This window comes from Mirounga leonina, unplaced genomic scaffold, assembly GCF_011800145.1.
Source record: "Mirounga leonina isolate KUSES-001 unplaced genomic scaffold, KU_Mleo_1.0 Mir_91, whole genome shotgun sequence".
Taxonomy (NCBI): Eukaryota; Metazoa; Chordata; class Mammalia; order Carnivora; family Phocidae; genus Mirounga; species Mirounga leonina.
In genome coordinates this window covers 29671196-29693756 of record NW_023270839.1, presented here as the reverse complement: position 1 = coordinate 29693756, position 22561 = coordinate 29671196, and the positions used below count along the sequence as shown (strand labels likewise).

Below are 22561 nucleotides of genomic sequence, written 5' to 3'. Positions count from 1 at the left end.
CACACAGTCTGCATCCCTGTGGCCCTCACTGTGTAGTGGAGATTTATCAAACCACTATACTGATAAAGGGACAGATACAGCTGGCTGAATGATGTAGAAGAGACATACATGGTGCTGTTGGAAATTATTATTGAAGAAAATCTTATCCCAGAGGCCACAAGGCTCTCCCTGAGGACATGCTGACTGGGATTTGAGGGATGAACAAGAATTAACTGTGCAAAGAGAAAAACAGGCTGACTACTCTAACCAGAGGGGGCATCAGACACAAAGGACCAGTGGTAGAAGGAGCTAGACATGTTTTAGAAACTGAAAATTCAATGTGACTGGAATGCAAAGAGCAGGACTCTAGACTTATGATCAAGTGTAAGGCCATTTTATAGATGGTTTTGCTCTTTAAGAGCAATGGAGAGTCTGTAAGGAATTTTAAAGAGTAGGGTGACCGTTCACAATGGCATTTTTGAAATAGTCCACTCGAGCCATGGTAAGAGAAAGATCTGAGTGTGGCGTCAGAATGGATGCAGGGATGCCACACAGAGGACACGGACAGAAGTCTAGGTCAGAGTAGGGGAGTGGTGATGGAGAGAAACAGATTTAGAAGTTAATTAGAATTTTGCTTTAATTTGAAACTATCCTCAGAAATATACGTATCCTCTTACATATATACTTTAAATGCATAAATGCCATACCAGCTATGTTTTGTGTGTGTGCTATAGATTACAATAGTTTAGTGATTAGGGGCAATGTGCATTAAGTAATTTCTAAGTCAAAGACACACACTCTTTTCTCTGCTACGTAATAAAGATTTTCTCCAAAAGCCCAAAGGTAGTTAAGTTGTTCTTATATTGAGATGGTATTGATCCATCCTTACTACCAATTCATAATAAAATTTTTTCCCCACAGTGGGAGTGGATTTGTTCTGTTATAATGTAAAAATCATAATGTAAGTTATCTAGCTTGAGAAAAGTTATATTGTATGATATAAAGTTAAGGGATAAATTTGTTTTTAGAATCCTAAAATAAAGGGTATAACTGAGGAGAGAATATTTTAGTATTGCTCTACTTGACTGATCCTACACAATTATTTTGCGGCTTAAGACATCATTTTTTAAGTGCCGAGTATATACCAGAATTTATTTTCTCCATCTACTTCCAGTGAAAGAAATTTAAAACACAAAACAAATGCATACTGAATCAAATACAGAAATTGGTTAAAAATTCACGATAGGAAAGCACCTTGACTTGCTTTCTTGTTAACGTTCTTATTAGCACCTTTTACTTAAGAAACAAAAGAAACCAACTAAGTCAGATGTTATACTTTGTGATGGAAAAGCAGAGTAGTATTTCATAGACTATGAGGCTGAAAAACTGTTAAACTTAAGATTTTTATACTTTTTAAAAGTTATGAGCCTACTTGCAATTTTTTTTTTTTTGCCTTTATAATGTTATATAAATAGTTAATAGCATAGTACCGGATCCAGTTTGCCTAAATTCAGAAAGTATTCTCCCTAGCTCTCTATAATATTTAATGCTAGTGTTTGTCCAGATTTCTATCCTCTACATACAATCAGTACTTTTTTTTTTTTTAAAGATTTTTTTATTTATTAGAGAGAGAAAAAAAACATGAGTGGGGGAGGGGTAGAGACAGAAGCAGATGCCTTGCTGAGTGGGAAGCCCAACACGGGGCTCAATCCCAGGACCCCGAGACCATGAACTGAGCCGAAGTCAGACACTTAAAATGACTGAACCCTCCCCCCAGGCACCCCTGTACCACTTTTATTTAATATTTTTCTTTAAATCACTTACTTTTTCATTTAAGTGTATTGGTAAAATAAACTTTATATTGATATAAATATTTTTATAATACGTATTAATATGTGATATTCATTGCCATCTCTCTCTTGTTCCTTTATTCCACCTTCTTTACCTTCTTTTGGGTAAAGTGTTTATTTTGTTACTCCATTTTTCTCCCCTATTAGCTCCTTTGTGTTGTATCTTTTTTAAAGTCAACTTCAGATTAGTAATTTCATATCTTGAACAACAAGGGAAAGATAATATTTTAACCCTCTTTACACAGTATATGTGGCATTTATTATTACATATGTTGTAGACCAAACACATTATTATTTTACTTATCTTTTACATCTATGTACATATTTTCTCTTTCTGGTTCTTTCTAGTTGTTCCTAAGTTTTCATGCTTTGATTTAGAATTATTTTCCTTACTTCTTTTTTTTTTTTTTAAGATTTTATTTATTTATTTGAGACAGAGAATGAGAGACAGAGAGCATGAGAGGTAGGAGGGTCAGAGGGAGAAGCAGACTCCCTGACCAGCAGGGAGCCTGATGCGGGACTCGATCCCGGGACTCCAGGATCATGACCTGAGCCGAAGGCAGTCGCTTAACCAACTGAGCCACCCAGGCGCCCCTATTTTCCTTACTTCTAAAGAAGTTCTTTAAACTTTGTATTTGTTGAAATAAAGCTATGCTGCTGAATTCTTTTAGTTTTTGTTAAAGGATATTTTCCTTGGTTATACAGTTATGCAGAATAGAATTCTAGGTTGACATTTAAAACAACCATAGCACTTAAAGATGTCATTTTAATTACCTGTAATGTCCATGGGTTTCTGTTGAAAAGTCAACTGTAAAGCTTATTCTCTTTTTAAAGAAATGTATCTGACTGCTTTAAAAAATTATCCTTTTCTTTGGCATTGAACAACTGGACTACAATGTACCTTGGTGAGATTTTCTATTTAACCTACCTTAGTGCTTTTGGATTTTGTGATTTGATGTCACTTATCATTTTTTTGGAACTATTGTGGTTATTTTCTTTTTCAATATTGATTTTCCACTGGTTGAACATCTCACTCCTTCTGGGATCCCAGTTGCAAATATACTTGAACTTCTCACTGTAGCTTACATTTTTTTATCATTTTTTTTTTCTCAGAGTTTCATTTAGACCTTTTCAATTGGCTTATCTTTGACTACATTTATAATAGCATCTTCTCCATGCCTCTCCATTTGTTAGACCCATCCAATGATTTCTTAATATTAAGCTATGTATCTCTAAAATGTCAACTTGTTTCATTTTTACATATTTCAATTCTCTAGTGAAATTTACCATCTAGTCACATATTTAGTGTACCTTTTCTTCTGTTCTTTAACATATTAAAAATAGTTATTTTAAAGTCTGTATTTACTCAATCTGATATTGGATTGTTTGTTAGTCTACTTATTTTTGGTTCTTGTTATTGGTCACATTTTCCTGCCTATTCACATGTCTAATAATTTTTTATTATATGTGTATATTACATATAAAGGAAGCATAAAGGCTCTGGTGGTGGTGGTGGTGGTGGTGGTGGTGGTGGTGGTGGTGGTGGTGGTGGTGGTGGTGGTGTGTGTGTGTGTGTGTGTTTTGTCCTGGACAGAGTTCCCCTTTTCTTCTGTAAGGGAGATAGGGCTGGGGGTGGTTAATCACTTCCACTCAATCATGCACTGAGATCGGTTACTGGCTAGGTTGATGTTTTCATAAGAATGTTTATTTCTGATTCTTTTTTTTTCAGGCACAGCCCAGGCTATTGCCCAAGAGACAAACAGGTTTCTACAACCTTATCTCTAAAAGACTAAGGAAGATTCGGTCAGCCTTTGTAGGTTTTGAGTTTTGCTGTTTGGCCTTCAAATTTGATAAACATCCTAAGAAAACAAACTGTGTTTGAGAAAGACCTATTCTTCAGGTGGGACTTGATTTCCTCAATTTTGTGAAACTATGGGAAAATGTCAGACACCCCTGTAAAGCTTCCTACCCTTCAGGATGGCCCTAAATTCAGCAAATAGGCCATAGGAAAACAAGTAGAATTTTAGGGTCTCTAGAGTTTCTAATATGTTGTTCAAGTTCTATGTAGAATTTGCTCATTTCACTTTCCTCTTTGTGTGAGCATAGCCTGATCCTTAACTCATACTGAGAATTGGTAATTATGCCCAGGGAAGAAAACAACAGGTGTTCAACTTTCTAGCTTGAAAAGCTTGTCCAGCCCTCCTGGATTTTTTGTTCATCTAATCCTCTTTGTTTCCACAAATCTCTATTTTTAGGAACTACTTATTAAACACAGGTGATTTAAATCTCTAAAGAGTTATCCTCTCTGTACTTGCAGATACCTTTTGCTTTGAAATTTGGGGATACCTCAAATCCAGCAACTTATGACCTATTCCTGAGTTGCTTTAGATGCTTGTCAAGGCTATCCTGACTTGGGCAGGGAAAAACCATGGTGAGAAAGGAGCCCCTATCTCCCTAAAGGGAGTTTCTAAATCTCACATCAAACAAAATAGATGTTTTAAATGGCTTTACTAATTCAATTTATATCCAATGAGTCATTTAATACAGCATTCTATAGCTTGAAACCCATGCCAATGACCAAATAATTGGTTTGCCATAGCTGAAAATCAATATAATTTTTTCTGCTTAAAAAAAATATATGGTAGGCCACCTAGATGGCTCAGTCGGTTGAGTGTCCAACTCTTGATTTCAGCTCAGGTCATGATCTCAGGGTTGTGAGATCGAGCCCTGCATAGGGCTCCACACTCAACATGGAGTCTGCTTGGGATTCTCTTTCCCTCTCCCTCTGTGCCCCCCACCCCCTGCGCTCTTTCCCTCTAAAATAAATAAATCTTTAAAACAATATGGTAGGAGTTAACAGGAAAGATGGAGAAAAGTATATATATTTTGCCAAAACAGTCTGCAAAAAGAAAAATGGCATAGGCAAAAATTTCAGCATAATAAATTTCTGTAGGATCACAGGCCACCAACTATTTTTTAAAAATGGCAAAAAAGAAGAGAAAGTATGTTTAATAACCCTACCTACAAATAATGAATGAAACAGGATTTTTATCTGTTATAATAAATTATTTTCTTGAGAATGAAATAACAGCTATTATACTTTACTAACTCAAGAAGAGGATAAATATACAGTGATTGAATTTCCTATGAGAGATTCTAATAAAAAATGGACATTGTTTGCATCATCTTTACCATATAATCAACTCTATAATATAAAAGTTTAAATTATGAACTTATCCTGTCTATAAAAATGCTTCTGCATGTCTGAACTTTCCAAGATAAAAGGGAAGTGTTTTCAAAGAAACACCGCATTTGTACCTTCACAGGCTCATGAGATATGTAAACGGTCTTTAAGTCTTCCTAAAGGAGAAACCACCACTTTTTCTACCTTTATGTCAAGAAGTCTAAAAAATAGAAGTTTAAGACCCTCCAAATGAACTCTACCCAGGATCTCTGGCCAGTAAAATACCCCATAACTCCAGGCGACTGTGTGGTGTGGGGTTGTCCATCCCTCTATTTCCAAGATTTATTTAATAATTTACCATGTCAGAGTTTATACATGTGATGCTTAAATAAAAACTTCTAAGTTAATTTATCAGGAAACAAATCCACAGAAGATAGTACGTACTGGAACAAAAGTGGGAAAATAAGGGTCTGCTTGTCTGTTCTTTGGTATTTGTCTGTTCTGCTTTTCCTCCGAATTCGTGTATGATCTTTCTCTGGCCTCTTAGTGTTGATCCATGCCGTAAGTGAAATCTAGTTTTATCTGTATTTATTTTATTACTGCATATCTGTTTATATTCATGCAAGTACCAGCATAAAGTCCTTTCTCAGAGTATGGGAAGTTGCCTTAGCCCATTTGCATGTGTAAGTGGCAGGGAGCACACACTTATGAAACCCTGAATGGTAAAGAGCCTCTTCGTGTATTAAAGGAGAACCCAATAGATTGATGTAAGTCATTATCCCAGTCTACACATATAGTACCTCTGATAACTATTACCATCACCATCATTTCTTATTACTGTTGGTGGTTGGGTTAGTAGTGGCAGTATGTTATAGAATAGTAACTTTATAGAATCAATTCTGTGTTAATCCTTAGACATGTGAGTAGCATGATCCTAAAATATGTGTCCATATGGCTAGATCTAGATGATTTTTAAGATCATCCTTCAGAATGCCTTTGAGACATTTTAGATTTTCAGATTTCTAGGCTACAACCAGAGAAAAGCATTCATATGGGAGGTGAGGGTTAAGCAACTCAATCACATATCCAACCTGCCAGCTTAAGGACAGTTTAGTAATATCAGTCTCCATGCTACTGGTGTTCACTTGATAAAGAATATTAACCTCTCTTCACTTTAACTTGATGATTTTGTTATCGGTAGCATTTATTCTTTTACAGCACTGTAAGACACCTATAAACCATCTATATTTTTGCTCCATAGAGCAAGGTGGAAATCATGACTGCATGGTGAATCAAAAATTTAATTTTAGATTGGATATCTTGTCCTCAAATATTAAACCCCTATTTGTGCTTTTAAGGTGCTATTTGAATATTAAATATTAAATCTATCATTCAATGTTAAACTCTTATGAACGATAGCTCTATAGGCTTAACTTTCTTTAATTCTCCCTGGTCTTATTATGGATATGAATTATTATACTTTTAACTTTATCCTTAAGAACTTTCTGAAGGGCTTAAGCCTTTCAACAATTGATCCAACTGCATTTTTTGATATATAGTATTTATAGAAATATCATAGAAGCTAAATAGGTGTTATAGGAGATATTATGAAAAGGTAATTGTAGGTTATAGGCCAAAGTAAGCCAGATCTCAAAATGTAAAAAGATTGAGGCAGAAAGCCAGAACAGACAACTCAAGTGAAATGACATAGTTTCTTTAATGAAAGATAATAACCCCAATACCTTCACTGGAATTGGCTCGTATCTTCCAGAAGCCACTATTCCACTGTATGATTTAGAAATCTACTAAAAAGTGGGGAACTCTTTCTTATATATCATTGGAAACAGCCATCATAAAATTTAATAGAGGAAAAAAATCTACAACTTTGAAGGCTGTGGCTGAAAAAGAATGCTGGAATGCCTATCCTTTCAGATTCTCTTCAGGATGATCTAGCACTGATTTATGACAGGATTGATCTATGATTCTATGAGGCTGAAATGAAAAAGGATTAAGTACAGATTGGACATCTACACTGATTGTAGATTGTTTGCGCAGACTGTTTGTCTAAGGGGTGGGAGAAGAGAAACCCTCCACATGGCAGACATGTTGTTCTAGGCACTAAAAATACGTTCTGTAGTAGCGCTTCTCAAACAAACTATGATGAAGGGCAAGATTTCACTTCAAAAGTTTGCTATCCACAGTAGAACACTATGTGGTCTTATTTCTCATAAATAGTATGCAGTTCACCCCACACGATTCCTACTTCTATTTAATCAGCTGAGTCCACTGATGATGGATTTGACTGTTGGAGTCACGTCAAATCACTATAGCATTTTCTAAACCCTTACTCTCAGCCTCTGTACATCTTGTGGAATGGTAAGTGTGCTTGGACCACAAAAGGGTTTGGGGAGGGGCGCCTGGGTGGCTCAGTTGGTTAAGCAACTGCCTTCAGCTCAGGTCATGATCCTGGAGTCCCAGGATCAAGTCCCACATCGGGCTCCCTGCTCGGCGGGGAGTCTGCTTCTCCCTCTGACCCTCCCGACCCTCCCCCATCTCATGTGCTCTCTCTCTCTGTCTCTCTCTCTCAAATAAATAAATAAAATCTTTAAAAAAAAAAAGGGTTTGGGGAACAAGCTGACTATTTTTCTCTGACCTCCTCTCTGTTTAACTCTATCCTCATTTCTTCACAAGCGGAAAGCAGCTTATCCTAATTGGTCAAGTTCCAGATGTCAGGTTGGCGCTTGGTAGAACAGCCTAGGATAATTTCATACTCAAATATGGCTTCCGTGTAGTGGTAAACACTTAGGTAATGATCTTATTCTCCCTTCCCTTCTCATGCTGCCTCTGCCCTCCCTCAAATTTCCACTTCATGGAAGTTGGTCAGTTGGTAAACTTGAGTCCTACCCAGGTGGTACTACCACCCTTTCTTCACATGAATGCTCAACCTGTCAGCTGAAGCCAGTAATAGTAGGATTTTGATATTCATATTCAGACTTTACAAGGAGGATGAAATGCGCTTAAAAAAAGAGGTCTCTGGCCTAACCTACATGCTCTGTATCAGATTTGCAGGAGAATCCTACGTTAAGGTATCAAACACTAATCTAGATATTAAGTACTATTTTGTTTGTATTGGCCACTTCGAATTCCACATAAAGAGAAGCTGTGGAGAGATGGGGTTTATGAACTTCAAAGATTACTGGTCATGGGGTGCCAGGTTGGCTCAGTTAAGCTTCCAACTCTTGATTTTGGCTTAGGTCATGATCTCAGGGTTATAAGATGAAGCCCCGCTTCAGGCTCCATGCTGGGCAGGGAGCCTTAAGATCTTCTCTCTCCTTCTCCCCAGCGCCCCCCCCCCACCGGAAAATAAGATTACTGGCCATTATGTCATCAAATATAATTTTAAAATAAAATAATAAAGGAGGAGTTTTGATCAGTTGATGAACCAGCATTTGAGAACAAAGTGTCTCATTGAGACAACCGGACTCTAAGTTAAGCAACTTAAGACTACAGCTGCTAATAGATGCACAGGAGAGACCCACCAGGGGAGACTCACCTGAAAACTTCAGAACTTCGATTTTGTCTTTATGGGTACTAGTAGTGTAAATAAGATGTAGCTATTGATGTGAGATTGACCACTATGGATTCTGTTTCTCTTGTGCTTGTTTTGAAACTTTTTTCCTCCTTTAGCCTGATTTCTCATTCACGGATGATTAACAGCTTGCTTTTCCATGGTAAGTTAGTTTCTGCTGCAAGAAAACAAGTTGTAGAAAGGAAATATTTTGGCCCCATTAAAATAATGAAAGTCAGCCATGGCCTCGGTTGCTGAAGAGGTAAGCAAAGATAAAGGCACAGACAAGCCTGCTTCTCACTATCACTAGACCCACAGCTTGGGAAGTACACATAGAAGCGTGTGTGGTCATGAGGCTTGAGCTTGGCCAAACAGTTTTTCAATAGTAGGCAAATTTAATCTCATGAGAGATTTATTCTGAATGCATTTAAATTCAAAGTGTGTGAACCTTGGATGATTGGTATCTTAATGAAACTGAAATCAAGACCCCTATCACTATTATCACCTGCTTTATCTGTGTGTACACCCAAATTGCTTATGACTGGAAAAAAATAGAGGAATATACATTTGGTTAAGAAATGCTGTTACTTCAGAGAAAATAATGGGTTCTGACCTGTGTGGGCTTGGAGCTGGTGGTGTGATTTTCTTAGGTGTCCCGTTGACTCATTAGTGCTTTGGACAAGTGGGACTCTGCATGGACTGAGTCCTGGATTAACTGAATGCCAGAGATGCTAAAGGAGCTAACCTATTCCCAGGAACGAGGTCCTGGGCTACTGATCCTGAAACAAGGAATCAAGACTGTACTAAAGCCTCTGAGACTGAGCATCTTAAATTTTAATAATTTGGAGAATTCAGTTTTTGTGAAGAAAATTAGATAGTTTTGATTTTAATCTGATAGAATGTAATAATACAGGTTTATACTGTTCAAATGTGGGATATTTTTTATATTGCTGCGCTTTTAGAATTTGGAGTTGGGTTATCATTCAGTCTTTATTATGTTATACTCTGGTTAATAACAGTCAGATAACACAGTTGGGAACTATTAATATGAATGAATTGTTGGTCTACAATACAGAATGGCTTTGAAGTTAACTCAGGATAACTAATCACACTGGTTTATTAGGATGTAGTAGAGCCAGACTATATATTGGGAAAACAGCCTTACAAATGTGAGAGCTGGACACCCTAACTATAAATTTAGACTTGAGCCCATGGGATTAAGAGAAAAAAGAGTGGAAGAATGTAGGGAAAGGAGACTGTTTTCCCCCATTAGAACGTCAGGGTATTTCTTCTGTTATACACCTCCCCAAGGCCACGCCCACCGTTTCACTTTGGGAGGAACTGTTACTAATCTCATTAGACTGGTGAAAGTTTAAGACATTTATTTGGTCATGTGTACAAGTGGCATACTCAACATGTACTAAAAAGCCAAGAATCCATATTCTAATACATTTCCAATTCTCTGTCACGCAGCTTGCTGGATCAATTCAGCTAGGTCCAGCCTCCTGGAACAAAAGGCACAATTCCTCCTGTTTTTCTCATTGTATTCCTTGAAGTCTGGCCTTAGGATAGCCCAAAAATTTCACATTTGGCCTTTAAAGGAAATATAGTATAGAGGTTAAGAGACCAGATTCTGGAGTCAGACTTCCTGGACTCATATCCCTAACTCTGACCCTACTTGGTAAGCCTGGGCAATTTACTTAACCTCCCTGTGGCCTCATTTTACACAACTGTAAAATGGGGATACTCATAGTATTTCTCTTGTAAGGTTATTGTGAGGATGAAAAAAATACTTCAAGCTCTTAGGACAATCCTCCTATAAATGTTAATCATCATTGTTGTTATATAGTCTCACTCTGAGATCAAGGCCTAAGCAATATTCCCTAATTGAGCTTTTCACTAAAAGGTCTGCATCAGGGTTTACTGCATACCAGGCAGTTCTTTCTACACTAAAATTTAATTCTTATTTATTGTTTTAATATTGTAAATAGAGGATGGAGCAAAGAGGGATGGCTGGCAAGGAAGGATTACAACATTCCTTCATCCTCAGAAATCATTAAAATCTCACCTCCACCCCTCACTTAGCAGAGACAATTAACCAGGCTTTAACAAAAGCTAATGAGACCTCAGCACTGTCCAACAGAAATACAATGTAGTAGCTGTATTAATAAAGTAAAATGTATTTTAGTTAACCCAAGGTATTTAAAATATGAAGGGGGAGAAATCAGAGGGGGAGATGAACCATGAGAGACTATGGACTCTGAGAAACAAACTGAGGGTTCTAGAGGGGAGGCGGGGGAGGGATGGGTTAGCCTGGCAATGGGTATTAAAGAGGGCACGTATTGCATGGAGCACTGGGTGTTATACGCAAACAATGAATCATGGAACACTACATCAAAAACTAATGATGTAATGTATGGTGACTAACATAATAAAATGAAATTTAAAAAAAGAAAATAAAATATTTAACACATAATGCAGAAATAAGATATTTTGCATTTTTATCATACCAATTATTTGAAATTCAGCGTGTATTTATACTTACAGCACATCTCTATTTGGACTAGCAACATTTCAAGTGCTTGATATTCATTTGTGGCTAGTGACTACTGTATTTGACAATAGGATCCAGACCATTCACCTCATTTTACTCATTTCATGTTTTATAATCCACTGATCATCTATTTTATAATCTATTGACTCAGTATTCTGTATCCCATGATGTGAAAACGTAATGACCTAAGTAGTTTAATTAGAAGTATATACTCCAATTTTCTAGGATAAATCAGTTCAAATCAATTTGTATACCATGGTCCAGTTATCATAGGAACTAAGCTTCCCTGAATAAGCTCACTACCTTTACAAACTTACAAAGTGGCAAGAACAATTCTGGATAATTGAAATCCCTCAAAATTACAGCAGTATCTGATGTCAGCCCCATACAGCCAAACTCCTACATGAACACTTGTTGGAATAAAGTTATTAAAAGTAAATGCAATTTAAATTGCACCCTGAAGTCTAAGGAGATTTATCAATTTTGCATTCATTCAATCATTTAGTTGTACCACAGCAGGAAGTTTATTAGCTGTGAGCTATAAGATTCTGGAAAATTACATTAAATCTTAAATTTGGGGAAACAGCCTGACTTCACTTACAATTCAGACCACCTCAAGGAAATCTATGTTAAACCTCTTACTGCAAGTCACATTATTGAACAATGGTGGGCAATAAAATTTCTAAGGCTTAGAAATAAATCTTTCAGGATAACTATAAAATATAGCATCTAAATTGGAAATTCTTCTGAGATTGAATGGGGTATACTATCAATAATGGATAGATCATACTAGTTAATAATTTCCCTCATAAGTGTTACATGTGGTCACCTTATAAACCTTGCACAAATTTTTCTGTTTAGAGATAGCCTTTAGGAATAAAGAATTATACTACTGACTCCATAACAAGATTCTAGATCCAGTCTGAGGTGATGGATTATACTCATGAAAAATAACAGAGGACAGAAGCAAAAATCAGATGATCTCAAGGCATCATTTTATCTCTAACATGATAAGCCCAGCACAGTTGTTATTTCTTCCCTGCACTCAATTCTCGTATCCCTTTCTCTCTTTTTGAATCCTGTGAATTACATGGATTTCAGCAGACTGAGGTTCACATTGGGATTCTGCTGTTTACTAGCTGAGGGACTTTGGGTAGATAACTAATCTGAGAAACTCCTTTTAGATGTGGGTGATGATATGGGTCTCACAGGACTGATGTGTTAGGATGTCCTACAGGCACTGTAGTATGTGCTATACATGGACCCCTGCAGATCCCTAGCTCTCTTTCCTGTTGTAAAGATCTCTGTATTTAAATCTTGATTTTGATCTACTATCCTTAAACACGGAGTTCCAGGGTATATGATTTTGACATTAGTGGCTGATACCCTTCCAAACATATGTTAATTGTTCACTTCCATTCCTCATCCACTGCCACATGGAATCTAAACCTAGCTTTGCCCCTCTCTCTCTCTGCCATGTCTCTCCAACATATTGAGTTCATCACAAGTCCTTTAAATTCTACTGCCTAAATAAGTACAGAATTTATCCTCTCCTCTTTATTCTATTTTTTTTAGACCCTCATTTTGGGTTTTCTTCCATCCAGTTTATAATAGTATTCTAACTGGTTTCCCTCACTTCATGCTTACAAGTTAACAATTCAATCTACTGGGTCAATTCTATTTATTAAAATCCCACACTAGTTTTAAAAAGCTTTCTCCATAAGACTCATGCTCCTCAGCATAGTATACCCTTCACAATGGAGAACTTGCCTACACCCCCACCCTGTCTTTGTGCATGTACACATTAGCTTTATTATCTCCATGTTGAAATTCCTCTAGTTTCCCAGATTCATTGTCTCCATTTCTATCTCATCTCTTAAAAATCCTGTGTTCCAGGCACTGAAAAATTATCCTTCTAGTCTGTGTGGAAATCTCTATTCATTTCTCTAGACCCAACTCATAAGAACACATCTTTATTACCACTTTCTGAATGTAGCCCTCTCCCCCTTCCCCCTTCTTAGGTCTGCTCTTTGATTAAAGCTCTTATTTTCATTAATTGTTTGAGTCCATCTCCCCTAATAGTCTATAAGCTCCCTGAGACCAAGGTCCAAAAATAATTATGGAATTAATGTAGGATTCAGGCTTCACTCTGAGACTAAGGTAGAACCATAGTTTAAAAAGTTGGTTTATTGTAAGTGCAAATTGGTTTTTTTTTTTAAATATATACTGAGGTTTTATTTTGAATTTCCCTGATTACATTTTTATTATTAATCACCATACATTACATCATTAGTTTTTGATGTAGTGTTCCATTATTCATTGTTTGCGTATAACACCCAGTGCTCCATTCAGTACATGCCCTCTTTAATACCCATCACCAGGCTAACCCATCCCCCCACTCTCCTCCCCTCTAGAACCCTCAGTTTATTTCTCAGAGTCCATAGTCTTTCATGGACTCTGAGAAATCTCCGATTTCCCCCCTTCATTTTTTCCTTCCTACTATCTTCTTTTTTTAACATATAATGTATTATTTGTTTCAGAGGTAAAGGTCTATGATTCAACAGTCTTACACAACTCACAGCACTCACCATAGCATATACCCTCCCCAACGTCTATCACCCAGCCACCCCATCCCTCCCACCCCCCACCACTCCAGCAACTCTCAGTTTCTTTCCTGAGATTAAGAATTCCTCATATCAGTGAGATCATATGATGCATGTCTTTCCCTGATTGACTTATTTCGCTCAGCATAATACCATCCAATTCCATCAACGTCATTGCAAATGACAAGATTTCATTCCTTTTGATGGCTGCATAATATTCCATTGTGTGTGTGTGTGTTTGTATACATACATATATATATACACACACCACATCTTCTTTATCCATTCATCTGTCGATGGACATCTTGGCTCTTTCCATAGTTTGGCTATTGTGGACATTGCTGCTATAAACATCGGGGTGCATGTACCCCTTCAGAAGACTACATTTGTATCTTTGGGGTAAATACCCAGTAGTGCAATTGCTGGGTCGTAGGGTAGCTCTATTTTCAACTTTTTGAGGAACCTCCATACTGTTTTCCAGAGTGGCTGCACCAGCTTGCATTCCCACTAGCACTGTAGGAGGGTTCCCCTTTGCATCCTTGCCAACATCTGAGGTTTCCCAACTTGTTAATTTTAGCCATTCTGACTGGTGTGAGGTGGTATCTCACCTCAGGTGGTATTGAGTTTGATAAATTCTTTATAGATTTTGGATACTAGCCCTTTATCTGTCATTTGTAAATATCTATGAAATAGAAACCAAAGAACAGTAGAACAGATCAACGAAACTACGAGCTGGTTCTTTGAAAGAATCAATAAGATTGATAAACCCCTGGCCAGACTTACCAAAAAGAAAAGAGAAATGACCCAAATAAATAAAATCATGAATGAAAGAGGAGAGATCACAACCAACACCAAAGAAATACAAATAATCATAAGAACATATTATGAGCAACTATATGCCAGCAAATCAGGTAATCTGGAAGAAATGGATGCATTCCTAGAGATGTATCAACTACCAAAACTGAACCAGGAAAAAATAGAAAACCTGAACAGACCTATAACCACTAAGGAAATTGAAGCAGTCATCAAAAATCTCCCAACAAGAGCCCAGGGTCAGATGGTTTCCCAGGAGAATTCTACCAAACATTTAAAGAAGAATTAATACCTATTCTTCTGAAACTGTTCCAAAAAAATAGAAATGTAAGGAAAACTTCCAGGCTCACTTTATGAGGCCACCATTACCTTGATCCCAAAACCAGACAAAGACCCATCAAAAAAGGAGAATTACAGACCAATATCCCTGATGAACATGGATGCAAAAATTCTCACCAAAATACTAGCCAATAGGATACAACAGTACATTAAAAGGATTATTCACCACGACCAAGTGGGATTTATCCCTGGGCTGCAAGGTTGGTTCAACATCCACAAATCAATCAACGTGATACACTACATTAACAAAAGAAAGAACAAGAACCATATGATCCTCTCAATAGATGCAGAAAAAGCATTTGACAGGGCGCCTGGGTGGCTCAGTTGGTTAAGCAACTGCCTTCAGCTCAGGTCGTGATCCTGGAGTCCCGGGATCAAGTCCCACATCAGGCTCCCTGCTCAGCGGGGGGTCTGCTTCTCCCTCTGACCCTCTTCCCTCTCTTGCTGTCTCTCATTCTCTCTCTCTCAAATAAATAAAATCTTAAAAAAAAATAAAACTGCTTTAAAAAAAAAGAGAAAAAGCATTTGACAAAGTACAGCATCCCTTCTTGATCAAAACTCTTCAGAGTATAGGCATAGAGGGTACATACCTCAATATCATAAAAGCCAACTATGAAAAACCCACAGCAAATATCCTTCTCAATGGGGAAAAACTGAGAGCTTTCCCCCTAAGGTCAGGAACGCGGCAGGGATGTCCACTATCACCACTGCTATTCAACATAGTACTAGAAGTCCTAGCCACAGCAATCAGACAACAAAAAGAAATAAAACGCATCTGAATCAGCAAAGAAGTAGTCAAACTCTCACTCTTTGCAGATGATATGATACTTTATGTGGAAAACCCCAAAGACTCCAACCCAAAACTGCTAGAACTCATACAGGAATTCAGTAAAGTGGCAGGATATAAAATCAATGCACAGAAATCAGTGGCATTTCTATACACCAACAACAAGACAGAAGAAAGAGAAATTAAGGAGTCGATCCCATTTACAATTGCACCCAAAACCATAAGATACCTAGGAATAAATCTAACCAAAGAGGCAAAGAATCTGTACTCAGAAAACTATAAACTACTCATGAAAGTAACTGAGGAAGACACAAAGAAATGGAAAAACGCTCCATGCTCATGGATTGGAAGAACAAATATTGTGAAGATGTCAATGCTACCTAGAGCAATCTACACATTCAATGCAATCCCTATCAAAATAACATCCACTTTTTTCAAAGAAATGGAACAAATAATCCTGAAATTTGTATGGAACCAGAAAAAACCCCGAATAGCCAGAGGAATGTTGAAAAGGAAAAGCAAAGCTGGCGGCATCAGAATTCCGGACTTCAAGCTCTATTACAAAGCTGTCATCATCAAGACAGTATGGTACTGGCACAAAAACAGACACATAGATCAATGGAACAGAACTAAGAGCCCAAAAAAGGACCCTCAACTCTATGGTCAACTCATCTTCGAGAAAGCAGGAAAGAATGTCCAATGGAAGAAAGACGGTTTCTTCAACAAATGTTGTTGGGGAAATTGGACAGCCACATGCAGAAGAATGAAACTGGGCCATTTTCTTACACCACACACAAAAATAGACTCCAAATTGTTGAAAGACCTCCATGTGAGACAGGAGTCCATCAAAATTCTAGAGGAGAACACAGGCAGCAACCTCTTCAACCTCAGCCGCAGCAACTTCCTCCTAGAAACATCGCCAAAGGCAAGGGAAGCAAGGGCAAAAATGAACTATTGGGACTTCACCAAGATAAAAAGCTTTTGCACAGCAAAAGAAACAGTCAACACAACTGAAAGACAACGGACAGAATGGGAGAAGATATTTGCAAATTTTTTATTATTTTTTAAATATAATAACCCAAATATCTAAAATAAAGTCACAGAAATAGAAATAGCATTTCCTCACCCTCTATGCAACAGCCATATATGGAAAGCAAGGATAAAACTATCTGTGTAAACAGCAGGGTTGTATACATAGAAAATTCTAAGCAAGCTGCAGTTATAAAAACTAGTGATTTTGGCAAGGTTGCGGAATATAAGATCAGTATTTCAAAAATAAATTCCATCTCTAATTCTGAGAATCAAAAACTTGGAAAGTTAAATTTTCTTTTTAATTTATTTTAAGATTTTTTATTTGTCAGAGAGACAGAGAGAGAGATCCCAAGCAGGGGAAGTGGCAGGCAGAGGGAGAATCAGACTCCCTGCTGAGCAAGGAGCCCGATGGGGGACTCAATCCCAAGACCTGTGCCAAAGGCAGACAATTAACTGACTGAGCCACCCAGGCATCCAGAGTAAAATTTTCTCAAGTACAATTTACAACAGCATTCAAAACCATGAAACATTTAGAAATGAATTTAACAAATACTTGCAAAAACTATACACTACAAACTACAACAAAAATAAATGCAAAGAGAAATCAAAGAAAACTTAAATGGAGAGATATTTCATGTTCTTTGCTGAGAACGCTCATTATTTTTAAGATGACAACCAACCAGCAATTGATCAAGAGATAATGTGTTAAGCATAATTCCAGCAGACATTTTTTAGTAGAACTTGTAGAAATTTATATGGAAATTCAAAGGACCTAGAATAGCTTAAAAAAAAAATACTACTCAGCAATAAAAAGAAATGACCATTGATAGAGTCAACAACATTATGCTGAGTCAGAAAAGCTGGAGTCCAAGAGTACTTACTGTATTATTCCACCTATATATAAGAAAATCAAGAACAGGTACGATTCATCCATAGTGATTGAAAGTTCCTCAGTGATTGCCCACAGCATAGGGTTAGGGATTGATTATAAAGGGACAAGAGAGAATGTTTTGCAATGATGGAAATATTCTACATTTTTATTGAGTTGGTTACACAAATGTGTGTCCATTTGACAAAATGAATTGTACACTTCAAATGGGTTTGTCCTACTATATATAGTGTATATGCCCAGCCTTGTGGTTTTCCTATATCCACACTTTCTAAGCAGTCCCTTTTGTGTAAACAAACCTCTTCAATTCTCCTGTTTTGTAATGCTATCTGTTTCCTGCCCAGTCCCTGACTGAAACAGTGATTTATACCTTTAGGCCAGTTTAGTCACTAGGTATTTGTGAAAGAAGGGGGGATTTCTGAAGTGTCTTGTTGTGGGGGGAAAAAAAAAAAGTGCCTAGTGAAAATCAGGGCTCACCTGTGGAGTATTGTTTGCAGAGCTCCCCCTAGCAGAGTACTGACCCTTCCAAGCATCATCTCTAAAGTCCAAAGAGCTTAATGTACAGGATGTATATTACAACACATAGAATTCTGTAACTTCTTCAAATGAAATGGCTCTATCTTTCTCAGAAAAATAGGACATTGTAAAGAAAAAGGCAATTTAAAAAAAAACTTTACCTATGTATTTAATCTAAAAACAGTCTCTCGGTACCATATATGATGACAACGGCATTTTTTTGAAATCCCAAAGTATATAGATCATATTCTCTCATATATTTATACTCCCTCTATACTATTTATATATTAGGAGATCTTATCTTTTGCCAAATGTGAACTTGGAATTAACAATCACCTGTGTGGTTATGAGCTAAACGATTGTGTTTTTCTCATTTTTCTTCTTTTAGCACCCTGTAGCTTTATGTCTGAGAATTCCATCATTAGAAAAACTCTCCATTAGCATGTTGTATACTTCTCAAATACAAATGCTTCTCAAGTGCAAATCTATTAAGTCACTATCAGACATGCATATTCTGTTAGTGACAAGCTTTTCTTCTTTCTTTCTAAACAGATAGGTGAGAGCAAGGTCTTATCTGAAGGAGACAGGAGCCCATTTTGATAACATTCAATTTTTAAACAATATTTATAGAGCTCCTACTATATAACATGTACTCTGCTAGGCATAGGAGTGTAGTGATTGGCAAAAAAATTTTTAAAAAAAGGATACGTTCTTGCTCATATGAAGGTTACAACCTTGTGGGAGAGGAGATAGGTATCAAACACATCACATAAAAGACAGAGATTCATAAATGGTGAAATGTTCCTTGGAGGAAAAGCAGTGCCACTACGAAAGAGAACAGGGTGACCTAATATAAACTATAGGGCAGGGGAATGCTTCTTAGAAGAATGGTCCCATAAGCAGAGATCTAAGGTATGGACAGGAGTTGGTGAGGAGAGGTATAGGCGTGTCAAAGAGCACTCAGGTAATGCGAACAGCAAACTTAAAGCCCCAACACTGGAAAGGAGAATCATCACATTCAAGGAAACAAAACAGGTCAGAAGGGTGGGCAGTGGAATGAAGGGAAAGAAGAGGGGCATTAGATAGGCTGAGGAGGCAGTCTGGGCCTTCCAATTCACATTCAGCATATTGAACTTTAATTCTAAGTGGAATGGAACACCATTATGTACAGAGAAAGACCCTGGAAACACCAGGCGTCAACTGAGCCAACTATCAAAATTGACAAGAGAGCTTAGTAAGGTGGCCAGTAATATGCAAAATGCTAAAAAAAATCAATAGCTTTTCTACACAGAGAAAATCTCATACTCAGGAAGAGGCTGGGTTCTGAAAAGTTGTTCATAATTCTATCAGTGTAAATGCAAAATGACTAAGAGAAATTTAAGCTTGTGCCCATGCCATGTATTTTCACCAAATGGGCTTGTGAATTAGTCCATCAAAGCTGTTTAATGTTAAGTGCAATAAGTCAGAGAAAGACAAACACCATAGGGTTTCACTCATATGTGGAATTTAAGAAGCAAAATATATGAACAAAGAAAAAAGACAAAAAAAAGACACAACTCTAGAGAACAAACTGGTGGTTGCCAGAAGGGAGAGGTGGGTGGGGGATGTGTGAAACAGGTGATGGGGATTAAGAGTACACTTACCCTGATGAGCACTGGGCAATGCACACAACTGAACAGCTATGTTATACACCTGAAACTAATAGAACACTGTATGCAAACTAGACTGGAATTAAAAAATGAAAAAAAGGTGTTTAACCAGACACAATCTTCTAAACTTTTTCTCAGGCTTTTTTAAAAGGACAATTTTCACCTGTGTCAAAAAGCTTTAAGCAAATGCCCATCCCCTTGGATGGTCTCTGCCAGGTTCTACTCCAATGGCTAAATTACCTGCAAGAGCTTCCCTGTCACCTTTCGTTTTGATGTTGTGCCTCTCTAGATGGGCTGTTAGCCTATCCAACGTGTGGCCAACGTCTATTTCATCAGCAGGACTCTACTATGCTTTACCTTGTTCTGAATTAATATTCGGTTAATGGGTGACCAAATTGATATAAACGTTCCAGCCACATCTTTAGTATTTCCCATTTCACTAGTCACTTTTATTGATTCTCGATCAATGTTGATTGCATAGGCACTTGCTGTGTGTTGCAAGATTTATTCACATCCTTCAAATGTGTGACTTGCCAATTTATTTCATGTGCACATATAATTTTCTTTTACTTTCTCTTTCATTTCCGATTTAATCCTAGAACTCTACTTTCTGAAGTTCTTCATGTTTTGGTGCACTCACTGCTGTTGAATTTAACAGACATGTTGGGATTATAGTATTCATAAACTACCTCAAAAATGACCAAGCACAGAAAGCAAGCCATAGCCTGAGCTGTCCAAGAACAAAAGGACTACGAACAAAAATTCTCCCATCTGACGTTAATATGGGCAGTGACACACTTTTGCTACAGAGCATATGAAAGTTAGAAGTTGAAAACTCTTAAATAGGGAAGCATCTGTATTAAATTAACAAGAATGTGATCGTATTTAGTGTCATAAAAATTTGTACTTAAATGTGTAATAACTATATATTTAGAGTATTTCTGGAAGAGTATTAAAAACTAGACTGTAATAAGCACTATGTGCCAGATACTGCTATTTTTTTTAATCCCACTGTCTCGCTTAATTCTCACTGTATCAGGTGATTACCATCTTACAGGTGAGGAAATCGAGGGAGAGACATTAAGTCCAAGGTCACAGAGTGAGTAAATGACAGATTGAAAAGAATAGGTGTTCTAGAAGATGCAAAGTGCTCTGGTGGCAAGGTTTAAAGATCCATTAAAGACCTATTGAAAAAAAATATATATATATAGAGAGAGAGAGAGAGAGAGTTACCTATTGGCTGCTATAACAAAGTATCACAAATTTAGTGGCTTAAAATAACACAAGTTTACTATCTTACCATTCTGGTAAGAAGTCCTAAAATCAAGGTGTCAGCAGCTGTGTTCCTACTAGTGGCTTTAGGGGAAAATCCATTTCCATGCCTTTTCCAGCTTCTAGGGACTGAAGCTGCCTGCATTCCTTGGCTTGTGGCCCCCTTCGCTGCATCACTAAGACCTCTGCTTCCTGTCTGTTGTCACATCTCTTTCTCTAACCCTTCTGCTTCTCTTATAAAAAACCCTTATAATTACATAATTATAGATAACCCAGGATAATCTCCCCATTTCAAGATCATGAATTTAATCACATCCAGTGTTCCTTCTGCCCAAGTAATATATTCACAGATTTCAGGGATTAAGATGTGGAGATATTTGCAGGGCTGTTATTATATATTGTAATTATAATTATATTACATTATATCACATCATGTGTGTATATATATATATTATATTTGCATGGGGAAACAGACAAGAAAATCCCAATATATGGCATAATTTTACTTTATCTAGGGGTCTCTTCTCTCACCTTCCTGGGGAACATAGGTTGGAAAGTTAAAACTAAACTCAGTGATTTGGATTGCTCAACATATGTTTTCTCTCGATTTTCCCCTCATGCTTTATTTGGTAGGATTTGAAAAGGGATTATTTAGGGGTTTAAACTCAGAATTTTTTTAAAACATAGCTCTATAAAATATTAGAGAGCTGATAAGAGGAAACAAAAAAAAAACCACGTTAAACAGAATGTAAACTTGTTTTATTATTTTTTTTATTATGTTAAACACCATACATCATTCGTTTTTGATGTAGTGTTCCATGATTCATGGTTTGCGTATAACACCCAGTGCTCCATGCAGTACGTGCCCTCTTTAATACCCATCACCAGGCTAACCCATCTTCCACCCCCCGCCCCTCTAGAACCCTCAGTTTGTTTTTCAGAGTCCATAGTCTCTCATGGTTCATCCCCCCCCTCCGATATCCCCCCTTCATTTTTCCCTTCCTGCTATCTTTTTTTTTTTTTTTAACATATAATGTATTATTTGTTTCAGAGGTACAGGTCTGTGATTCAACAGTCTTACACAGTTCACTGCACTCACCACAGCACATACCCTCCCCAATGTCTATCACCCAGCCACCCCATCCCTCCCACCCCACTTGTTTGCTTTAGATGTGATGGAAAGACGTGGGGGAAGATTCTTGAGTCCAGAGACCCCAAGAGACCTTTCTCACTAATAGCCAGGGAAACCGTTAGTTTTCTGGAACTGGTCTAAAAGGTCAGAGGAGGGGCACCCGGTGGCTCAGTCAGTTAAACGTCTGTCTTTGGCTCAGGTCATGATCCTAGATCCTGGGATGGAGCCCCACATTGGGCTCCTTGCTCACAGGGAGCCTGCTTCTCCCTCACCCCTCCTACTTCCAGCTCTGCATGCTCTCTCTCAAATAAAATCTCTAAATAAAATTAAAAAAATAAAAGGTAGACAACATAATGAAATAAATTGATTTAAAAGCAGAACTCTGATTTTGACA

The 22561-nt window shown here is 37.4% G+C and overlaps 1 protein-coding gene across 2 annotated transcripts in view; it reads right to left on the bottom strand.

Moving 5' to 3' along the window:
* UNC13C (unc-13 homolog C) overlaps positions 1-22561 on the bottom strand; it is a 565259-nt gene that overhangs the window by 399467 nt on the left and 143231 nt on the right. The gene's annotated exons all lie outside the window — the stretch shown is intronic.